Below are 23,440 nucleotides of genomic sequence, written 5' to 3' on the forward strand. Positions count from 1 at the left end.
GACTGTGCTGGAGAGTGATTGAAGAAAAAAAGTACTATGGAAATTTTTCTCTTATTTTATATTCTATTTTCAATTACATAAAACCTTTCATTAAGTGTGTAGAACCAGATTTATGTGTGGATTTAGGCTGGCATGACCAGTTATGCAGTCTCTTTCTGTCTAAAAATTAAATCTCTAGTACATTACAGTGCTACATGGAATTGTTTGTATAGAATTAGTGTTCCCATTAGCGCATTACTCTTATTATTGACAACAATGTTCAATTATAGAAAGTCAACGTTTGCAACTATATTAAAATAAAGCATTTTTATTCTTTTAAATAAATGTATTTCTAAAACATACTTGCAAATCTGAGTGCAAATTATTTCCTTTTGCAGACATTAAGACATTAGATATTAAAAATATAGTAAGAAATTACACTGCCTTTTAAATAAATAAAATAAATGTTTAAAAAGAAGAGGGTATAAGGAACAATTCCAAAAAAGCCAGAGGATATACTCGATCAGAGAAAAACAGGGGAAACACATTGCTAGTTACCCTGGAGAAGGGGGGAGGAAGAAAAAAGAGAAGGGTGAAGATTCTGTGAAATGTCAGAAAAGCATTTCTCAATATGATCCCTCCATAGAACCTCTTTCCCTCTCATCACTCCCATATTGTCCACCAAATTACTAAGCAAATGAAAGTTTTAGCAAAGATTTATTTATTCATTTGAAAGCCAGAATTACCAAGAAACAGAGGCAGAGACACAGAGAGAGCTCTTCCATCTGTTGGTTCACTCCCCAAGTGGCCGCAACAATCAGGGCTGGTCCAGGCTGAAGCTGGGAACCTGGAACTCCATCTGGGTCTTCTACTTGGTCACAGACACTCAAGGACTTAGGCCATCTTGGGCTACTTTCCCAGGTGCATTAGCAGGGAGCTGGATCAGAAGTGGAGCATCTGGGACTCGAACCATATGGGATACTGGAGCTGCAGGCAGTGGCTTAACCAACTGTGCCACAACACCAACCCCACACAAATGAAATTACTAAGAATGAGATGGGGGGGGGGGGCAGTACCATGGCTCACATGGCTAATCCTCTGCCTGTGGCGCCAGCACCCTGGGTTCTAGTCCCGGTTGGGGCGCCGGGTACTAGTCCCGGTTGCTCCTCTTCCAGTCCAGCTCTTTGCTGTGGCCTGGGAGGGCAGCGGAGGATGGCCCAAGTGCTTGGGTCCCTGCACCCACATGGGAGATCAGGAGGAAGCACCTGGCTCCTGGCTTCGGATCGCCACAGCACCGGTGGTGGCAGCCATTGGGGGAGTGAACCAACGGAAGGAAGACCTTTCTCTCTGTCTCTCTCTCGCTGTTTATAACTCTACCTGTCAAATTAAAAAAAAAAAAAAAGAATGAGATGAGGGGGTTGGGAGACAGTACAGAATCCAAAGTGATGGCAAATTTTGCCTGTATTTGAAGGTCTGATGACTCCTACTTAATCTCTTGGTTACCTTAAAATCAATTTTACTCGAGGTCATGATGATGGCAGCACCTGTCAGGAACTAGTTCAATATTTTTCACACAAGACAATCACCTTGTATTAGATGCCCTCAGAACAACATGATTTTGCTAACACAATAATTCTTCATTCTGCTTAGTAGTTGAATTCTTTACAGATGAAATCTTTGCTGAATCAAAGTTCATTAAAAGTTACAAACTTTCAGGGATTTAATATGCTTAGTTTGAAGGAACATCATTTGTTGTTTTTGTACTGGATTGGAAATACTGATTTCAACTCAAGCGTCACTGTGAGAGATACCAGATACCAATGTGAATGTGAGGTGATTGCCATGTGTGAAATTTGTATGGGATATTGAGACATGGTTCCTTGAATCTTGCACTCTTCAGAAGCATCAAGGATATAAAGGGAGTAAGAGAAAGAAGAGGATGCTTGAGGGTTCTTCAGAGAGAGCTGTTGATCTTCCAAGTCATCCCTACAAAGGTGGGGTGGTGAGCAGACTTCAGTGCTGGAGAGAGGGATGCTAACATTTAACTAACACAAGCACAGTAAAATGGAGCTTCCAAGTGCTTTCTGTGTTCCCTGCAATTCCGATAAATAGATTGACAGCTATCCCAAAGCCATAGGTTAAAGTAACTCTATTGGAACACACCTACCCCTTAATCTTTTGAGCAAAAAAAAAAAAAAAAAAATTATAAAGAGCTGTCATTAGTCGAAATGTGAACTACTGAAAGGAAAGAGATCTGGGCCCTAGGCCTTTAATATCTTGCCGAAAGTTTTCAATAAGAGCAAAAGAGAATAGCAATTGAGGTAAACCACCAAGAATGAGGTCCTGTAGTACACACGACAGCCTGAGAGATCCAATACCCTCAGATGTTTTAGGAGTTGCCACACTGGGGCTGGCACTGTGGCACAACGGGTTAAAGTCCTGGCCTGAAGCGCTGGCATCCCATATGGGTGCTGGTTCTAGTCTCAGCTGCTCCTCTTCCAATCCAGCTCTTTGCTATGGCCTGGGATAGCAGTGGAGGATGGCCCAAGTCCTTGGGCCCCTGCACCCACATGGGAGACCGGGAAGAAGCTCCTGGCTCCTGGCTTCGGATCAGCCCAGCTCCGGCCGTTGCGGCCATCTGGGGATGATCCAGCAGGTGGAAGACCTCTCTCTCTGTCTCTACCTCTCTCTCTAACTCTGTCTTTCAAATAAATAAAATACATAAAAAAAAGAGTTGCCAATAACTGTAAGGTCTGAGGAAGCCATGGAGGTACCATCAGGGAGTCAACTCACCAGCCAAGCCCAGGGAGATGGAAGTAACCCATCCAAGTCAAGTCTGCTTTAAGTCTTCTCCTCTCAGATACCATGTCCCAGCTAGAAGCCCCAAATAACAAAACTTGCTATCTTATGAGGGAAAAGAGTGAAAGAAAACACAAACCAACCCTGGAGGTAGGCTGTAACCATCTACATGCCCAAAGAAAGACAGGAAAGAAACATTTTTAATGAAAGATTGAAGATTAATTCCTCTCTTGGCTAGGATGCCTTCCATTACCAGGAGAAAAAACAAAGTGCTAATGTTTGTGACTCATGTTCTCATGATTTTCAGTTACCTAAGAATGAGCAGAAAAAGTAAGAATATATCAAATTTCCCATCTATGAGCAAAGAAAATAACTCACCTGGGGTGGGGCAGGGGGAATGTTAACAGATCATGGCTGGTAAAATATATATATATATATATATATATATATATATATATATACACACACACACATAGAATTGCATTTTTATTTCTTCCTGGAAGTCCTACATTTGCCATCACAAGTACGTTTCAAAGATCCCTCGAGCATCGTTTTGAAGCCCCCAGAAGCTCAGAATCCAGAATACCAGAATTTAAGCCATTTGATGCTCATCATTTATTTAATAACCATTTTGAGAGTGCCTACTTTGGCTGAGTACTCTCTGTTAGAGTTTCACCTGCATTATGTTTTTTATCCTCACAGCAATACTCACTCTCCAGTAGTGTAGGGCCCTTCAACATCTCATTCTTACTTAGTCCTCCAAAACATTTTGTGAGGTGGTGATGGCAGGGTTATCACCTCCATCTGGCTCCAAGGAAATTGAAGCTGGAGGCGTTAGCTCACCAAAGACCACAGCTCACCAAAGACCACAGCAGTAGTGCACCTCCTCACCACAGTCCTGGACTGACCAGGGCTCTGTCCAGTACCATGAGTACATCATCTGCCATCTTACACACTTGCTGTAAATAGTCTGTATGGTATCTCTTCACATCTGACTGCATTTCTCATTCTGTCTTGATAAATCTTCATTTGTAAATTCCATCCCTTATTTCTATTTCTTTGTGGTCTACTTCATTTAGCATTGGCACAGAAGTTTGGGCCTTCCACTGCAAAGTAATGTGGTAAGAAAAGTTTGGAGACGGTATTCTCTCTTTGTTTGGTTATAGCAGTATGTCCTTACATTTCTTTCTAACCCATATTTGAATATTAATTATTTCAAAAGACTTGTCAAGTGGAAATAGGCATCTAACACAATGCAAATTTTTAAGAAAGTAATCATTTCAATTCTAGGATCTGTCAGTCACTTCTGAGCTTGAAAATTCTTCATTCCAGCATTTTCTAGTACTTTTTCTGAAATAGACAGTGTATTAATCTGCCTGGGCTGCCATAAACGAGTACTGCAGACAGTGGTTTAAATAATAGAAATTAATTTTCTCACACTTTTGGAGGTTGGAAGTCATCACGCTCATCCTCACAACAAGAGAAATTATGAACAAAATAATGAAAATCAGCAGCTCTTCTTACATCTCTCAGAGGATTGAGGCCACAAGGAAATCTGTATCACCCTCCCCCAAAGTGGAGACAAACAAGTGGATATAGAGAATCAGAGCTTACTAGGTACAAAGCCCATAGCAAAAGCCTGTAGTGCTAGAACACTCTAAACTGACAAATTCCTAGCGGTTCAGGATACACTGGTTGAAAGTCAAAAATTCTGAGGAAACCCAGTCTCAGGGCCCCCTAACACTTTCATGATTTTACCTCCAGGACCCTACCAAGTATTCAAAGGTTACAGCTTAAGGGTAAAAGAAATGAATGGCAGGAAGCTTTTACAACTTTGAAGCTGCTCTTTAAGAAAAAGAACACCAAATTTAGAGTACACAATTAGGACACAAAAGCAAATGAGAAAAGAAATCATAACAAATAATGACAAATTTTTGAAAGGCTGAATATGCCACAAGCGTTACAAAAATCGAGAAAATAGCACAATATTACATTAATTGACTTTGCAACATATCTACATTTCCCCAATTTTAACAACTTATATTTTTATCACCTCATCATACAGTTTTTTTCGTCATACAGTTTTATGAAAATAATCATCTGTAAAGAAAACAGAAAAAAAAAAAAACAAGCAAACGTTTCGTTTTGGTTGCCCAGAATTTGCCATTATTATCAATACTTTTAGGCAAGTTTCAGCATCACAATTCAATATTGGTGATGTCCATGCATATTTTTACGACTTCCAAGTATGCAAAAACCTCTTCCATGCTTTTCTCATACTGAAGCTGTACAACCTTAAGCCTTTTACATGTTCTTGTGTACTAACTAATTTAAATCGTCTTCTAAGTGGTTTGCCCTGGAGGAAGCACAGTCAGGGAAGGAATGTTCCTGGCAGCCATCCCTAACTGGATGGCTCGCAGTGACTATGAATGCAAGGCACAGATAATCACATAAATGCAGTTCACTAAAGTCAACTAATGCAACTTCCCCTAAGGAAGATCCCTAAAATGTCCCCAGGGTCATTAAGGATGGTGGATCTTCAGGAAAGTTGGAGAAGAAATGACCAGCTTCCACTACAAATGTCTTCCTTTTAGGAGGGCATTGTGATACAGTGGCTCAAAATGCTGCTTGGGACACCTGGATCCCATAGCAGAGTGCCTGGAATCTAGTCCTGCCTCCATTTCCAATTCAGCTTTCTGCTCCTGTGCCAGGAGGCAGCAGTGTCCCAGGTACTTGGGTTGTTGCCACCACATGGGATACTTGGCTGGAGTTCCTGGCTCCTGGCTTTGGCATAGCCCAGCCCCAGGTGTTGCAGACATTTGGGGAGTAGGTCAGTAAATGGAAGATCTCTTTCTCTCTCCCTCACTCCCCTCTTCTACTGTGCCTCTGCCTTTAAAATCAATAAATCTTTAAAAATGTCTTACTTTTGCAAATTTTCAGAGCGTGTAACCTTGCAAATATATTGGTAGAACCTCCCGACACTCAGGGATTAGGTATGCCCAGAAAATTAAGCTTTATCAGTTTCATAGAACACCTATCCCTAGATCAGGATTCAAGCTGTATTAGTGTGATTTTTGTTGCTATAACAAAATGACAGAAGCTTGATACTTCATTAAAATAAATAAATAAGACACTTATTTAAATTACAGTTTTGTGCTGCGCCACAGTGCCAGCCCCAGGTATCACTCTTTATACCTTTTGTCTCAGTTGAATTGAATTATATTTCCTTTGAGATTTATAGCAATATAGTAGCATTTTTCTTTTTGTAACAATCAGCTGACATAATGAATGACACAGTACTATTTGTACCAGGAAGTTCATGACTAACCGACCACTTCAGAGGGAACAAATGGTCATTGATGTGTTCCACTCTGGGAAGGCAACTGTTCCACAGAGATTTGGGAAAAACTAGCCACAATGTGCTAGGCGATTCCTGATGTCATCTTTGCATTTGGATTTAGAACCCATTTTGGCAATGGCAAGCAATGGACTTTGGTAAGAATTATGATTCCTTGGATTATGTTAAAAAAAAAAATGAACCCAAACATTGACTTGCAAGACATGGCCTGTATAAGAAGAAGATCTCAACACAACAAAAAAAGGAGTATAACAACAGAATGAAGAAGTTCGGGAAAACTTCCAAAGCCAATGTTAGTGCTGGCAAAAAGCTAAGGAATAAAGATTTTGCGATGACTTTATCTATGGTGATTTTGTGACTTTTTCATAAGAATTAATAAACTGTAAAACTTTAAAATAAATAAATAAATAACAGTTTTGGAGGCCAAAAATTCAAGATCAGATGGCCCCAGTGGTTTGGCCAATGGCAAGGGCCTCCTTGGCTGCACCACAGCATAGCAGAGATATAGAACCAGCTACATGTAGAAGGAGGTCAAAGGCATTGAGTGGCCTTGTTTTATAAAAGCCCACTGTCACAAGAGATAATTCATTTCACAAGAACTTCCAGCAGCTGCACCTCCAATGTGCTAATTGCCAGTAGTACCCACCTTTTAAACATTCCACCACCTCTCAACATCACCATGCTCCCACACACCAAGCTCCCAGTCCCTGAATCCTATGGGACAAGTGTGTCCAAACCATAACACAGGGCTCTGCCTTCAAGGATGCAGAATATTGTGGGTGTGTATCTCTCTGGCAAAAGTTGGGTCAGGGAATGACTTTATTCTTGAATTGCTCACAAAGGGATATCTGTAAATCCTTTAAAAATGCAGGTTTACATTTTTTTTCTCCTTATTCATTTCCCTCCCAAACTTTTCCCTGTGGAGTCTTTTAAAATCCTTCCTACTCCACTTCACCTTTAGTAGAGTGGAGCAATGAGTTTTGTTTTAAAATGCAGACTGTTGATTTCCAACTGAGGATGGAGGGGAGTGAAAACAATGAAAATAAAAGGTCACAGATTCCCTCAGGTGAGTCACAAAGCTATTTATGTATTTTTTTAAACTTCATGTCTAAGAATTGGCTGAAAAGTGACAATTCAGAATGGTTGAGTGGGATGGAATGAAAAAAAATCACAATTCTGTGACATGACACACAGGCTCCACACCCTGCCTGCCAATGACTCACAGAATTAGGTAGCAGCCCAGAGAGGGAGAAATTAACAAACACTGGCACTGAGAAAGGCAAGTTTGCAGCAGTGAGGGAAACAACAGATAGGACCGGTGAGATGACGGGATTTGCAGGGACAGTTATAGACAATGGTCTCTCTCGTGTGGTCACTGGGCAGGTCCTGGATGAACTGCAGGGAGGAAAGGGACAAAAATGTCGTGCTGGAACTCTGTGAAGGTGAGCCACTAGGCAGAAACTCCAGGCACAAAAACGAGCAAGGATTCTGGTCCAGCTTCCACCTGAGAACCATCTTTACAGGGGTAGGAAACATTCGGCCCGTGGGCCATATCAGATCTACAAGATCATTTGGTCTGGCCCTGCCAAGGCAACCACAGGCTGGACTCAAAATTCAATAAATCTATAGCAGGCTAATTTGTAAGTTGATAATTTTGTATGGCCCCCACACAATGTGATAAATATCCAAGTGGCCTCTGGCTGCAAAATATTCCCCATCACTGCATGGGAAACAAAGACAGAGAGGAGACCAGGTAGTTACGATGCCCAAATCCCATACTGGAGTAACTGGGCTCAATTCCACACTCCACCCAGTTTTCAGTTCCATCTTTCTCCTCATGCAGACCCTGGAGGCAGCAGTAGTGACAGAAGTAATCAGGTTCCTGCCGCCCAGGTGGAAGACCTGGATTGTGTTTCTGGCTCCTGACTGCTGCCTGGCCCAGCCCTGTTTCAGGAAGTCAACGGGAAGATGAGTGGGTGGATGCTAGGTCTGTCACTCTGTCTAGGATAAGAGAGCTCTGTCTCTCTCTCTCTCCCACTCCTCCCTCCCTCTCAAATAAATAAACATGAAACAAAAAAAGAAAAAGGAGGCAGCAAAGCAAGAAAACCATGTCTTCCCAAGTGATCACTTTAATATCCTGGCACAAGAATAAACACTCTTGCCACTAAAACTAATGAACAAGCAAAAATAAAATAAAAAACTATTCACTGTTATATTATCCTCAGGTTTGGTGATAAACTCGCCGTTTCCTTACCTCTATTTTTAAAAAATATTTCATAGTCATAAGGAGCTCTGAACTTTTATCCGGTAGAGGCTCCCCACAGAGACATAATCTATAAGTTGCAATCTTTTCCAGGAAAAGATATTTTAATAGTTAAAAAAGTGAGACTTAAATGGGATGGTAACAAATTTTTTTCTTTCTCCAAGCTTTGTTGGGAGTATGGATATTCACATTCAAACAGAATTTTTCTGTAGGAAAATTTCAGAGGCTGCATTATGAGATGAAATCACTTACAGAGCCTGATTTCAGCACAGTCAAAACCCACTAAGGAGGTAAATTTGGATTCCCAAGTCCCCAAATGCCACACTGGCCCAGATCCAAAGAGCAGTAAGCACCTTAGTGAAAACAGTTTAAATGATGATTGATAGGGGTTCTATTTTAGTTTTTTCTAAAATGTCATTTCTTTTTAAAAAGCCCCAGGGCATGCAATGAGCAAAATATATCAATCATTAAAATATTTAAATTCACTCGTAGTGATTAATAAAACATCAAAATAGTTATAAAAATGATCTTGACTAACAATCTCAACAACACACTCATCCCAGCCAACTTGTTTTTCTCAACTCCTCTCACTCCTCACCCTCAAAATTTTCTAAAATGCAACAAAAAAACATAGGGCACCAATTCCGTAAAAACTACTCTAAGGTTTAAAAAAAATGAACGCATTCTCAATGGATTTAAAATTATTAGTGGAGACATTATATTCTTTGTGTTTTTCTTTTCTTTTCTTTTTTTTTTTTTTAAACAGGCAGAGTGAACAATGAGAGAGAGATACAGAGAGAAAGGTCTTCCTTTCCCGTTGGTTCACCCCACAATGGCCACTGTGGCCGGCGCACTGCGGCTGGCGCACCACACTGATCCGAAGCCAGGAGACAGGTGCTTCTCCTGGTCTCCCAAGTGGGTGCAGGGCCCAAGGACTTGGGCCATCCTCCACTGCACTCCTGGGCCACAGCAGAGAGCTGGCCTGGAAGAGGAGTGACCGGGACAGAATCCGGTGCCCCGATCGGGACTAGAACCCGGTGTGCCGGTGCCACAGGCGGAGGATTAGCCTATTGAGCCGCGGCGCCGGCCTGAGATATTATATTCTGACTCACCATTTATGAGTGCTTATAGGGTAGGGCCCATAAACTGGGACAAGGACCAGACATAATCTTCAGGTAGATTTCTGTCTAGCCAAACCCATGTTCAAAAACATTTGAATTATCTGCCAATATTTTTTTAAAGGCAAGACGTTTCTTATATACACACCAGATGGGGCTCAGTTTCTAACCTGCAGTATGCACAAAGCTGAGTAGTGGCTAACTGATAGATAAGGAGGTCGGAATTTCACCAGGATCTTAAGGACTCCCAGTTTTTTACACTTATTAACCCCATTTATTTAGGGTACCATGCATTTATTTGAGGTTACAACATGTGCTATAAAGAAGAAAAAAAGTACAGAGACTCCAAAGTATTCATGGAAAAAAGAATGAAAAGGTACCTTATTTTGGTGCAAATCAATTAAAATCTATGCATTTTTTTCATCACATGCAGCTTCTGTGAATTTTGAAGACTCCTAGTGCAATGCAGATACACAGATGGACAAGCACTTGGTTGGTGGGCAAGAGAGGCGGCAGATGTTTCAGCCACTGACAGGTGTGCAGCATGGTAAGGCATCAAAATGGAGGCAGGGGCATCCCTACAGGGGAGAACCAGATGAGCAACACCACAAAGGTACGCAAGGTAGAGAGTATGGAACACGTCTGGTAGTCTGCTATGGTTTCGTGACTCCTGTGATTGGAAACAAAAGGCTGAAACGGTAGGCAGCAGTCACAGCATGGACTTCCTCAGCCGCTGTCTGGTATTCTAAGTTTTAGATAGAGAAAACTATATCAGAACTGGGCTTCAGGATAGTTTTCCTATTAAGCTCTAATAACCTATAAGAATCCCTGTGGCAACTCTGCAAACAGCAGTCTCACTGTCTCTAATTGTATTGTCCCTTCTGCAGTATGAACTCATCACTAACATTATATTCAACCAACAGCTTAGAACACAAGAAATCATTTTCCTCCAGGATGCAAATAGAATATGGATGTGGCAAGGAGGATATTGAACTTCCTGCCCGCAGACCAGAGCTCTGTCATTAGATCCTGATTCTTACTATGTGCTTTGAGGCAAGGAGCTGACCTTCCATGAAACTTCCTGTAAAATGCTGGTAATGATAACCTTCATAAGGTCATTGTTGGAATCAAATAAGATCAAGGATACAGTACTTGCAAGCACTCTGCAAACAAAACAAAGTAGTAGAAGTAAAGTTTGTTTCATTATTAGAGATGCATTGGGTTTGGTTATATTCTAGCTCCTTTCCGGGGAAGTCTTTTCTTTCTGTACTCCTCAAGGAAACTGCCTGTTTATTACACATTCAATCCAAAGCTTGGCCTTTTTTCTTATTGATATTGTCTTTGAAGGATCATACTGTGTTGGTTCTCTTGATGACATCCCAGGTATCAGATCTAACTATTCATCTCAGTTGTATTCCTGTATCCTCAGCCAATTGTCCTTCCTCCCAGTAACCTACATACCTACTCAAAGCCATTATGAATAAACTTCAAGGGCAACTTAAAATGGAAAAATCTCTTCTTTTCCTGATTCTGGCCTTATGAGCATAATTCTTCTTTTCAATACTCAACGTTCTCTAACTTGTGTTCAAATATCCCAAATTAAGTGCCGTATAAAAAGTGTAAAAATAAACAAGTAAAAGGAACACTAAGATCTGATAAACTCAGGGGAATACCTCAAGCCAGGTTTTTGGAGAAAAGCCTGCATGCAGAGAGGTAAGGTGAAGATTAGAACACTAGAGCTGCATTTGACTTGAAGGCAGGTGTCAATAACCCAAGCTTGTGTTCAGTGGATAGAACTGGCTACAAGGGGCAAGAGATTTAGAGCTTGGAGGAGTGGGGACTTCGGGGAGAACTCTTCATACACAGCTGGGCCTGAAGTGGCACTCTAGTGAGAGGAAAGGGTGAATTAGACCTAAGAAGTTCCTCTTCTGTCTTCAATCTTAGGAGATTCAGAGAGAGCTGCCTTCGTGGCAGACCTAAGGAAAGAAGCAAAGTGAAAAGAAAAAAGAACCCACACCTGGTAGCTGCTCATGGACCCTCGAGAGGCATATGATGAACCTGGACATCATCTATCTGGCTGGATGTGCCAGCTTTTCTCCAGCCCTGGACTTGGTACAAACCACTTCCCACTGGAGGTGCCTGCCAATGCCTGGCAGAAACAAACACAAAGTCTCACTTTATTCTGCAAATAATTTCTCAAGAATAATAACCAGAAAGCAGTATACATTACCATTCATGTGAGAAATCAAGACTGCACAAGTGTAAACAAAACCACAGACAGAAGAATCAGACCTACAGGGATATCACATATTAGAACAACCCATCTAGTCGGGGACGACAATCATGACCATAATTAAAATTCAGAACAGACAATATTGAAAAATAAGAGAAGTATGGCATGCCATCCAGAAAGGGGGAATATTGCTTTCTGCAGACACGCGTTTCCATCTACATCGTAGACACACGTGTTCCATCTACATTGTTTCAGGAGAGGAGAGACAGAGACCATGTGACAATAAAAGGAAGGAGAGTGCTGAGCGGGTGGACCCAGGGGACTTAAGCCCTGTCACTTACTGGAGTTACTTAATCTCACTGAGCCTCAGTTTCCTGGTCTGTAAAATAAACAACTATTTCAATGGGGATTTTGAAAATTACATGAATGGGTTTATATAAGAATTTGGCAGACTATCGGTGTTTAATAATGTTGAATGCTTTTCTCAGAGTTACAGGAAATTTCAAATCACAGGCATCTTATTGCTATTATAGAAGATCCTATTGTATTTTATTTTATTGATGGTTTTGTATTTATCTGAAAGGCAGAGTTACAGAGAGAGAGAAAGAGAGACAAAGAGAAAGAGATCTATCTGTTGGTTCACTCCCCAAATGGCCACAACAGCTGGAGCTGGGAAAATCCAAAGCCAGGAGTCAGAAGGTGCTTCTGGGTCTTCTATGAGGGTGTGGGGGCTCGAGTACTTGGAACATTTTCCACTGCTTTCCATTAGCAGGGAGCTGGATCAGAAATGGAGCAGCCAGGACTTGAACTGCACCCATATGGGATGCTGGCACTGCTGGTAGCAGCTAAACCCACTACATCACAGTGCTGGCCCCTGTTTTTTTATGTAATTTTTTCTTTCAATTTTAGTCTTTTAACAGATTCAATGTGATTTGTAGGTTAAATTCTAAGAACATAATGATATTCTCTTCATCCTTCTCTCTCTCTCCCTCCAATCCCCTTCCCCTCTTTTTTTTTCTTTTTTTCAGTTTTTGATATAACATATTTTAAAATTGCATTACATTATAAAGGCTTAATATTTCACCAAATAAGAAGTTTCACCAGTAAAAAGACCCTAGTTTAGTATACACAATGGCTATAAACAATAACTGAATGGGAAAATTCGCTAGTATCTCACCACACCTGGTAAATTTTAAAATAATCACAAATCATTAAAACTACAGTAATGTAACATTCTTAACCACTGGTTTGACAAAGGTATAAAACAAAGTTTTACAAAACTATATTTTCAGCAACACTGATACACACAAATATTTCTTTCTTTTTACATTTTTATTGGTTTTTTTATATTATAATTTCCACATGTAAGGTAGAACATGTGGTAATTGTCTTTCTGTGTATGGCTTATTTCATTCTACATGATGTTCTCCAGTTGAATATTTCGCTGCAAATGGTAGAATTTCATTCTTTTTTATAGCTGAATAATACTCCACTGTATATAGACCACATTTTCTTTATCCATTTATCTGATGATGGAAACCTTGGTTGATTCCGAATTTTGGCTATTGTGAACACAGCAGCTATGAACATGGTGGTGCAGGTGTCTCTTGGATACACTGCGTTCAAGCCTTTTGGGTATATACGCAGTAGTGGGATTGCTGAATCACATGGCAAGTTGATTTCTAGTTTTTTAAGAAATCTCCACACTGTTTTCCACAGTGGCTGCACTAATTTACATTCCCACCAACAGTATTTCAGTGTTCTCCTTTGTCCACATCCTCACCAGCACTGGCTCAGAGTCTTAGTTCTTAAATTCAGGTCTTTGATCCATCTTGAGTTGATTTTTGCATACTGTGAGAGATATGGATCTAATTTCATCCTTCTACATATATACTTCCAGTTTTGCCAACACCATTTGTTGAAGAGATTAGCCTTACTCCACTGTATGGTCTGAGCACTTTTGTCAAAAAGCAGTTGACTGTAGTTATGTGGATTAATTTCTGGGCTCTCTGCTCTGTTCCACTGATCTGTGTATCAGTTTTTATATCAGTGTCAATCTGTTTTACTTACTAAAGCTGTGTAGTATACTTTGAAATCAGATATTGTGATGACTCCAGCTCCATTTTTCTTGCTCAGGATCATTTTGGATATTCTGGGTCTTTTGTGATTCTATATGAATTTTAGGATTGTTTTTTCTGACTCTGTAAAGAATACCATTGGTGTTTTGATAGGGATTGCATTTAATCTGTAGATTGCTTCAGGTACTATAGACATTTTAATGATATTGATTCTTCTGATCCATGAGCAAGGAATATTTTTTTTTCCATTTTTTATGTCCTTGATGATTTCATTTAAGAGATCTTTCACTTCTTTGGCTAAATTTCTTCCTAAATATTGTGAATGAGATGTCTTTCTTGATTCCTCTGTGAGTTCATCATTAGCATAGAAAAAGGCTATTGGGTTTTGTATGTTTGTTCTGTAACCTGCAACTTTACTGAATTGCTTTATCAAATCTAACAAATTTTGGTGGTGTTCTTAGGTTTTTCCATGTACAATATCATCTGAAAACATGGATAATTTGACTTTATGTTTTCCAATTTTCATGCACTTTATTTCTTTTTTTAAAAAAGACTTTATTGGTTGCCTCTTCACTTTCCTGACTGTTTCTTTCGAAGTACAGAAACTTCTCAATTTGATGCAATCCCAAATGTTAATTTTGGTTTTGACTGCCTGTGCTGTTGGAGTATTTTCCAGGAAGTCTTTGCCTGTGCCTATATCTTGCAGGGTTTCTCCAATGCTCTCTAATAATTTGATGGTTTCGGGTCGTAGATTTAAGTCTTTAATCCATGTTGAGTGAATTTTTGTGTAAGGTGATAGGTATGGGTCTTGCTTCAAGCTTCTGCATGTGGAAATCCAATTTTCCCAGCACCATTTATTGAATAGACTGTCCTTATTCCAGGGATTAGATTTGGATCTTTGGTCAAATATAAGTTGGCTGTAGATGTTTGGATTGATTTCTGGTGTTTCTATTCTGTTCCATTGGTCTATCCATCTGTTTCTGTACCAGTACCATGCTGTTTTGATAACAACTGCCCTGTAGTATGTCCTAAAATCAGGTATTGTGATGCCTCCGGCTTTGTCTTTGTTGTACAGGATTGCTTTGGCTATTCGAGGTCTTCTGTGTCTCCATATGAATTTCAGCATCATTTTTTCCAGATCTGAGAAGAAGGTCTTCGGAATCTTGATGGGTATTGCATTGAATGTATAAATTGCTTTTGGGAGAATAGACATTTTGATGATATTGATTCTTCCAATCCATGAGCATGGAAGATTTCTCCATTTTTTGGTATCCTCTTCTATTTCTTTCTGTAAGGTTTTGTAGTTTTCATCGTAGAGATCTTTAACGTCTTTGGTTAAGTTTATTCCAAGGTATTTGATTGTTTTTGTAGCTATTGTGAATGGGATTGATTTTAGAAGTTCTTCCTCAGCCGTGGCATTGCCTGTGTATACAAAGGCTGTTGATTTTTGTGCATTGATTTTATATCCTGCTACTTTGCCAAACTCTTCGATGAGTTCCAGCAGTCTTTTAGTAGAGTTCTTTGGGTCCCCTAAATAAAGAATCATATCATCTGCAAAGAGGGATATATTCGCAAACTATACTACAGATAAAGGATTGATAACAGGAATCTACAAAGAAATCAAGAAAATCCACAACAACAAAACAAACAACCCACTTAAGAGATGGGCCAAGGACCTCAATAGACATTTTTCAAAAGAGGAAATCCAAATGGCCAACAGACAGGAAAAAATGTTCAAGATCACTAGCAATCAGAGAAATGCAAATCAAAACCACAATGAGGTTCCATCTCACCCCGGTGAGAATGGCTCACATTCAGAAATCTACCAACAACAGATGCTGGAGAGGATGTGGGGAAAAAGGGACACTAACCCACTGTTGGTGGGAATGCAAACTGGTTAAGCCACTATGGAAGTCTGTCTGGAGATTCCTCAGAAACCTGAACATAACCCTACCATACAACCCAGCCATCCCACTCCTTGGAATTTACCCAAAGGAAATTAATTTGGCAAATAAAAAAGCCATCTGCACATTAATGTTTATTGCAGCTCAATTCACAATAGCTAAGACCTGGAACCAACCCAAATGCCCATCAACAGTAGACTGGATAAAGAAATTATGGGACATGTACTCCATAGAATACTATACAGCAGTAAGAAACAATGAAACCCAGTCATTTGCAACAAGATGGAGGAATCTGGAAAACATCATGCTGAGTGAATTAAGCCAGTCCCAAAGAGAAAAATATCATTTGTTTTCCCTGATCGGTGACAACTGAGCGCCAAAGGGGAAACCTGTTAAGTGAAATGGACACTATAAGAAACAATGAACTGATCAGCTCCTGTCCTGACTTTAGATGTACAATGTAATACTTTATCCTTTTTAGTATTTGTTGTTGTTGTTGTTGTTCTAGTAATATTGGTTGAACTCAGTAATTAACACACAATTATTCTTAGGTGTTTAAATTTTAACTGAAAAGTGATCCCTGTTAAATCTCAGAGTGGAAAAAGAGAGGGAGGAGATGAACAATTTGGAACATGCTCAATCGGACTTGCCGCAAATGGTCGAGTTAGAAATGTGCCAGGGGATTCCAACACAATCCCATCAAGATGGCATGTACCAATGCCATCGCACTAGTCCAAGTGATCAATTTCAGCTCACAATTGATAGCTCTGATAGGTCTAAGAGTCAAAGAGATCACACAAACAAGACAAGTATCTGCTAATACTAACTGATAGAATCAAAAAGGGAGAGAAAGATCCAACATGGGAAGTGGGATACACAGCAGACTCATAGAATGGCAGATGTCCTAAACAACACTCTGGCCTCAGAATCAGCCCTCAAGGCATTCGGATCTGGCGGAAGAGCCCATGAGAGTATAGCAGGTATGGAAAGCCAAGATATCATGGAAAAAAAAAAAAAAAGACCTAAATGAATGATCTCTGTGAGTGAGATCCCAGTGGAAAGAATGGGGCCATCAAAGAAGGAGGTACCTTTCTCTGAAGGGAGGAGAGAACTTCCACTTTGACTATGACCCTATCGGAATAAGATCAAAGTCAGCGAACTCTAAAGGCTTCCATAGCCCTGGCAACTCATGACTAGAGCCTAGGGAGATTACTGACGCCATGAACAGGAGTGTCAAATTGTTAAATCAGCAACAGGAGTCACTGTGTACTTACACCCCATGTGGGATCTGTCCCTAATGTGTCGTCTAAAGCGAAGTGATGCTATAACTAGTACTGAAACAGTATTTTTACACTTTGTGTTTCTGTGTGGGCACAAACTGATGAGGTCTTTACTAATTATATATTGAAGTGATCTTCTGTATATAAAGAGAATTGGAAATGAAAAAAAAAAAACAACCTGGTGTTAAAATGGAAATGGCATAGAAAATTAATTAATTTGAAAAAAAATTATGTAGGTTCTCTGTCTTTAATGTGCTGTACATTGCTATTTAATGCTATAATTAGTAATCCAATGGTAGTTTTTTTCAATTTATGTTGCTATATGGGCAAAATGTTGAAATCTTTACCTAATATATACTAAACTGATCTTCTGTATACAAAGAGAATTGAAAATGAATCTTTACATGAATGGAAGGGGAAAGGGAGCGGGAAAGGGGAGGGTTGCGGGCGGGAGGGAAGTTATGGGAGGGGGGAAGCCATTGTAACCCATAAGCTGTACTTTGGAAATTTATATTCATTAAATAAAAGAAAAAAAAAAGACTTTATTTATTTGAGAGGAAGAGTTACAGACAGTGAGAGGGAGAGACAGAGAAAGGTCTTCCATCCATTGGTTTACTCCCCAGATGGCTGCAATGGCCGGAGCTGCACCAATCCGAAACCAGAATCCAGGTGCTTCTTCCCGGTCTCCCATTTAGGGGCAGGAGCCCAAAGACTTAGGCCATCCTCTACCGCTTTCCCAGGCCACAGCAGAGAGCTGGATTGGAAGAGGAGCAGCTGGGACTAGAACTGGCGGCCATAGGGGATGCCGGCACCACAGGCAGAGGATTAACCTACTGTGCCACAGTGCCGGCCCCCATGTACTTTATTTCTTTCTCCTCCCTAATTTCTCTCACTAAAACTTCCAGTACCATATTGAATAAGAGTGGTGAAAGTGGACATTCTTGTTCCAGATCTGAAGGGAAATGTTTTCAGTTTTTCCTCATTCAGTATGATATTGGCTGTTGCTTTGTCAAATATATCCTTCATAATTTTGAGGAATGTTCCTTCTATACCTAATTTCTGGAGGGTTTTTATCATGAAGAGGTTTTGAATCTTACCAAATGCTTTCTGTGAATCTACTGAGATGACTATATGGTTTTTCTATTGATGTGATTTATAACATTTATTGATTTGCAAATGTTGAACCACCCTTGCAGTTCTGGGATAAATCTCACTTGATCATGATGTATGATCATTTGATGTGGCTTTGGATTTGATTTGCTAGTATTTTATTGCATCTATGTTCATTAAGGATATAGGTCTATAGCTCTCTTTTTGTTTCATGTTTCTGTTTGGTTTTGGTATCAAAGTAACGCTTTGATAGCCCACTCCTTGGCAAATAAGATTGCAGATCAGGTCTTCCAGTTTCGTCCTTTTCTTGTAATTGAATGTCAACTTTATTGTCAAGTTTTTTCTTCCCCAAAATTGTGCTTAAAAACCCCACTACCACCAGCCCCTTTGGGTTTTCCTCTCTTGGAGCCCACTTCCAGGCCACTCTGGCTAGAGGTCTCTGACTTAAACAATTTTCCTTTAAAAAAAAAAAGGGAATGCTGAGCTGCTGAGCTTATAAAGAGTGAGGGCAGAGTTCCATCTTGTTCAATATCTTGGAATAGTTTGAAAAGTCTTGTAGTTACTACATCTTTGAATGTTTTGTAGAATTCAATAGTAAAGCTATCAGGTCCCAGACTTTTCCTTGATGGAAGCCTTTTGATTAGTGCTTCAATCTCATTGCTTTTTATGGATCTGTTTGGCTTTTCTACAGCTTCTTGGTTTAATTTTGGTGATTTATATGAAGCCAATAATTTATTCGTTTCTTCTAGGTTTTCCAGTTTACTAGCAATAGTTCTGTATGGCAATTTCTTATGATCCTTTCTATTTCAGTGGTATCAATTGAAGTGTCTCCTTTTTCATCTCTAATTTTATTTATTTGAAGTTTTTCTTTTGTCTTTGTTAGTCTGGTTAGAGGTTTAGCTATTTTGCTTATCTTCTCAAAAATAATTTTTGTTTTGCTAATCTTTTGTATTTTTGAGTTTCAATTTTATTTATTTCTGCTCTGATTCTTATTATTTCTTGCCCTCTGCTGATTTTGGGTTTGGTTTTCTAAGTCTATGAGATGCATCAATAGATCTTTAATTTGAAATATTTCTCTTTTTTTAATATAAGCTCTTAATACTATAAACTTCCCTCTTAATATCACTTTTGCTGCATCACACAAGTTTTGGTATGTTCTGTTTTCATTTTTATTTATTTCAAGAACTTTTTAGATTTCCTTTTAAATTTGTTCAAGGACACATGATCATTCAGTAGCATGTTGTTTAATTTTCAAGAATTAATGAGGATTATATATTTCAAGTTTTATTCCTTTATGGTCTGAGAACATACATGATACAATTTCAATTGTTTTTGGTGAGACTTGATTTGTGGCCCCATATGCGGTCTATCCTAGAAAACATTCCAAGCGCTGACGAGAAGAATCAGTGTTCTGTAGCTCTTGGGTGAAATATCCTGCAAATGTCTGTTAGGTCCATCTGCTTGATAGTATGTTTCAACTTTCATGTATCTTCGTTGATTTTTTTTGTCTAGATGATCTGTCCATTGGTGACAGTGGGTTGTTGAAGTCATCCACTCTTATTGTATTGGAATATATCTCTCCCTTTTGGTCTAATAATATTTTCTGGGTACATATATATTTATGATTGTTATATATTCTTGCTGAATTGAACCCCTTATCAAAATATAATGTCCTTCCTCATCTCTTTTTACAGTTTTCAAATTAAAGTCTGTTTTATCTATTATCAGGGTAGCTATGCCTGCTCACATTTGGTTTTCATTTGCCTGGCATATATTTTTCCAACCCTTTACTTTCAGTCTGTGTGTATTTTTGTGAAATAAATTACCTATAGGCAGCATATAGTGGGGTCATGGTTTTCTATTCATTTTGATTCTTTTGATTGGTAAATTTAATCCATTTACATTCAAGGTTAGTATTAATAGGTAAGAACTAAGACATGTTGATTGGCTAATGATTCTATCTGCTTTTTTAATGAATTTAGTGGTGTCATGTGTTTTCATATTTACTTTTTATTTTTAAATTATTTTTAATTTTGTAAGGTGAACAAATTCCATGTATTCCATATATGCATTTAAGAACACAGTGATACTTCTCACCCTACCCTCCCTCCTGTCCACACTCCTACACTTCCTTCTCCTTCCTCTCTCATTCCTTCTCAACTTATACAATGACCTACTTTAAGCTTACTTTACGCCCATAAGATTAACCCTACACTAAGTAAAGAGTTCAGCACATAGTAAGAAAAAACAAAAAAAGAAAAAACACTCTTCCTCAACAGTAGAAACAAGGGCTGTAAACAATCATCAAATCTCAAACTGTCAATTTCACTCCTATACATTACATTTTTTGGTACCCTATTAGTTACCACAGATCAGGGAAAACATGCATACTTGAGTCTTCTTTTATATCTTTCTTTAATGTTTTGTTATTTTTATCATAGAAATCTTTGACTTCCTTGGTTAAATTTATTCCAAGGAATTTGATTTTTTTGGAGCTATTGTGAATGGGATTGATCTTAGAAGTTCTTTCTCAGCCATGGAATTGTCTGTGCATCCAAAGGCTTTTGTTTTCTGTGTGTTGGTTTCACACCCTGCAATTTTACCACTCTTTGATGAGTTCCAGTAGTCTCTTAGTGGAGTAAGTTGGTTCCTCTATACATAAAATCAAGTCATCTGCAAATAGGGATAATTTGGCTTCCCTCTTGCCAATTTGTACCCCTTTTATTTCTTTTTCTTGCATAATGGCTCTGATTAAAACTTCCAAGACAATGTTGAATAGCAATGGTGAAAGTGAGCATCCTTGTCTGGTTCTGGATCCTAGTGGAAATGCTTCCAACTTTTCCCCATTCAATAAGATGCTGGCTGTGAGTTTGTGGTTTTGTCATAAATTGCCTCAACATGTTCCTTCTATACACAATTTTTAAGGTTTTTATCATGAAAGGATGTTGTATTTTATCAAATGCTTTCTCTGCATCTATTGAGATGATCACATGACTTTTATTTAATTTGTTAATGTGATGTTTCACATTGATTGATTTGCAAATGCTGAACCATACCTGCATATCAGAGATAAATCCACCCCACCATTCGGTCCAGATGAATGATCTTTCTGATGTGCTGTTGGGATCCATGCATTGATGAAAAGAATGTATATTCTTCAACTGTGGGATGAAAGGTTCTGTAGATATGTTAGTTTATATGTAACTTGACACTTTTGCCTTCTTGTCTTTAGAATTCTCTCCTTGTCTGACTCTTAACAATTTGATGATCATATGCCTTGGAGAAGACCTTTTTGTGTTGAGTCTGCATGGTGTTCTTTGAGCTTCTTGTATCTGGATGTCCATATCTCTTTCAAGACCTGGGAAACGTTCAACTATTATTTCACTTAATAGGTTCTCAATGCCTGTTTTCTTTTCTTCTCCTTCAGGAATGCCTATAATATGCATCTTTGGTCATTTAATGATAGCCCATATTTAACATAAACTTTCTTCAATCTTTTTAATTATTTTCTATTTTGATCTGATTGGGTTTTTTCAAAATTCTTTTCCTCGAGGTTAGAAATTCTTTCTTCCACTTGGTCTATTCCATTGTTAAAGCTCTCAGTCTCATTTTTTATTGCACTGATTGAAAGTTTCATCTCCAAAATTTCTATTTGGTTCTTCTTTTTTTAAAAAAATTTTTTTTTTACAGGCAGAGTGGACAGTGAGAGAGAGAGAGACAGAGAGAAAGGTCTTCCTTTGCTGTTGGTTCACCCTCCAATGGCCGCCGTGGCCAGCGCACCGCGCTCATCCGAAGGCAGGAGCCAGGTGCTTCTCTTGGTCTCCCATGGGGTGCAGGGCCCAAGCACTTGGGCCATCCTCCACTTTACTCCCTGGCCATAGCAGAGAGCTGGCCTGGAAGAGGGGCAACCGGGACAGAATCCGGTGCCCCGACCGGGACTAGAACCCAGTGTGCCAGTGCCGCAAGGTGGAGGATTAGCCTGTTGAGCTACGGCGCCGGCCTTAAAAAGTTTTACAAAATGTTTAACTTTCATCAGCTTCAAGGTTTATGTTGCTCCCCAACTTTGTATATAACTGAACTTTCAAATCTGCTAGTACCTGTTGAATTGATTCCACCCTAGATTCTAAGGCACCGATTTCTTGCAAATTTTTCTTTGCCTCTTCTAACATTTCCTATATTTCTTCTTGTGAGTGGCTGATGAAAACGTCATTAATTTGATAGGGAATCATTAAGCAGTTGTCATTTGCAAGCATGATGTCATCAAGCATCTTCTAAATTTCAGAGGTTTGTTTTTTTTTTTGTTTTTTTTGTTTTTTTTTTTTTTTACTTGTATTTCTTCTTTAGCTCTGTGATTCTACTTGTATTCCTGGCAAATTTTTTATTTTTTGTTGACCTTCAAAAGTAACATTGACATCTTCTGGAGCTGCCTTCTTCATGGTGGCCACCATCTTCTATTCACTCATTCTTTAAGGAGTAGGTTTTATTGTAAAAGAGTTTATGGTTTAGCTGGAATGCAGGGTACCACTTAGCTTATTGCTTTGGCTTGGTTCTAGGTGAGCCCAGGAGTGTAGTCTCTGAGTGATTTCTTTTGTCATAATCAGTGTCAGTTGTCTAGATATGACCCAGTGGACTAGTCTGTGGAAGTTCATAGGGATAGAAATATGGCTTTGAGGTGAATAAGGGCTTCCTTGGGTGTGTAGCTTTGGTTCACAGAGAGTTCAGTGAACTCCCGGTCAGTGACAGCCAGGGCCTTGTTCTTCATGCTAAGGGAGACAGAAGTGGCTGTCCCCTTGTCCTTCAGGCAAGCTTGAGTGATGACAGGGCTTTGTGGCACTAAAGGCTGTGACTCTAGGACTATGTGATACAGATGGACCCTTCCTCAAATCGTGCTAAGAGAGTCCAACTGATTCTGTGGCTTATAATACCAACAGCCCTTGTCCTAGGACTGGAGAATGTGAACTGGATCCTGTTCCAGTCCCACAGAGTGACTACAAGGTTTACAGGAGACTTTACATTGGAGGATATGAGTCCAAGATGGAATGCAGGTAGGTTCTTCCCTTTGTCCACCAGCTAGATTCCAGAGTCACTGAGCAATTAAGAATGAATTGTTACAGTCCTAGTGTTGCAGGATATACTAGGGTCATTACCCAGATCTCTCAGGGTGGTAGTGGATTGTTTTTATGGGCTTATTCTAGTGTTAGTTCCCAGAAGCTAAAGTGAATCCCCCTTGCTCATGTAGAATGCATTAGCATAATTCTGAGGCTAGTGCCCCAAAACTCCCACAGTTGCAGAATGCAGATCAGTCCTTTGTCCCACAT

General features: G+C 39.4%; 2 pseudogenes; one reads left to right on the forward strand and one right to left on the reverse strand.

The window, feature by feature from the left end:
• Positions 1–6,082: 6,082 nt before the first annotated feature.
• Positions 6,083–6,494, forward strand: LOC133775485 (small ribosomal subunit protein eS24-like; annotated as a pseudogene).
• A 15,650-nt stretch (positions 6,495–22,144) lies between these two features.
• Positions 22,145–22,570, reverse strand: LOC133775386 (prefoldin subunit 4-like; annotated as a pseudogene).
• Between the last annotated feature and the right edge of the window lie 870 nt (positions 22,571–23,440).

The sequence above is a fragment of the Lepus europaeus genome, chromosome 16 (assembly GCF_033115175.1).
Source record: "Lepus europaeus isolate LE1 chromosome 16, mLepTim1.pri, whole genome shotgun sequence".
Taxonomy (NCBI): Eukaryota; Metazoa; Chordata; class Mammalia; order Lagomorpha; family Leporidae; genus Lepus; species Lepus europaeus.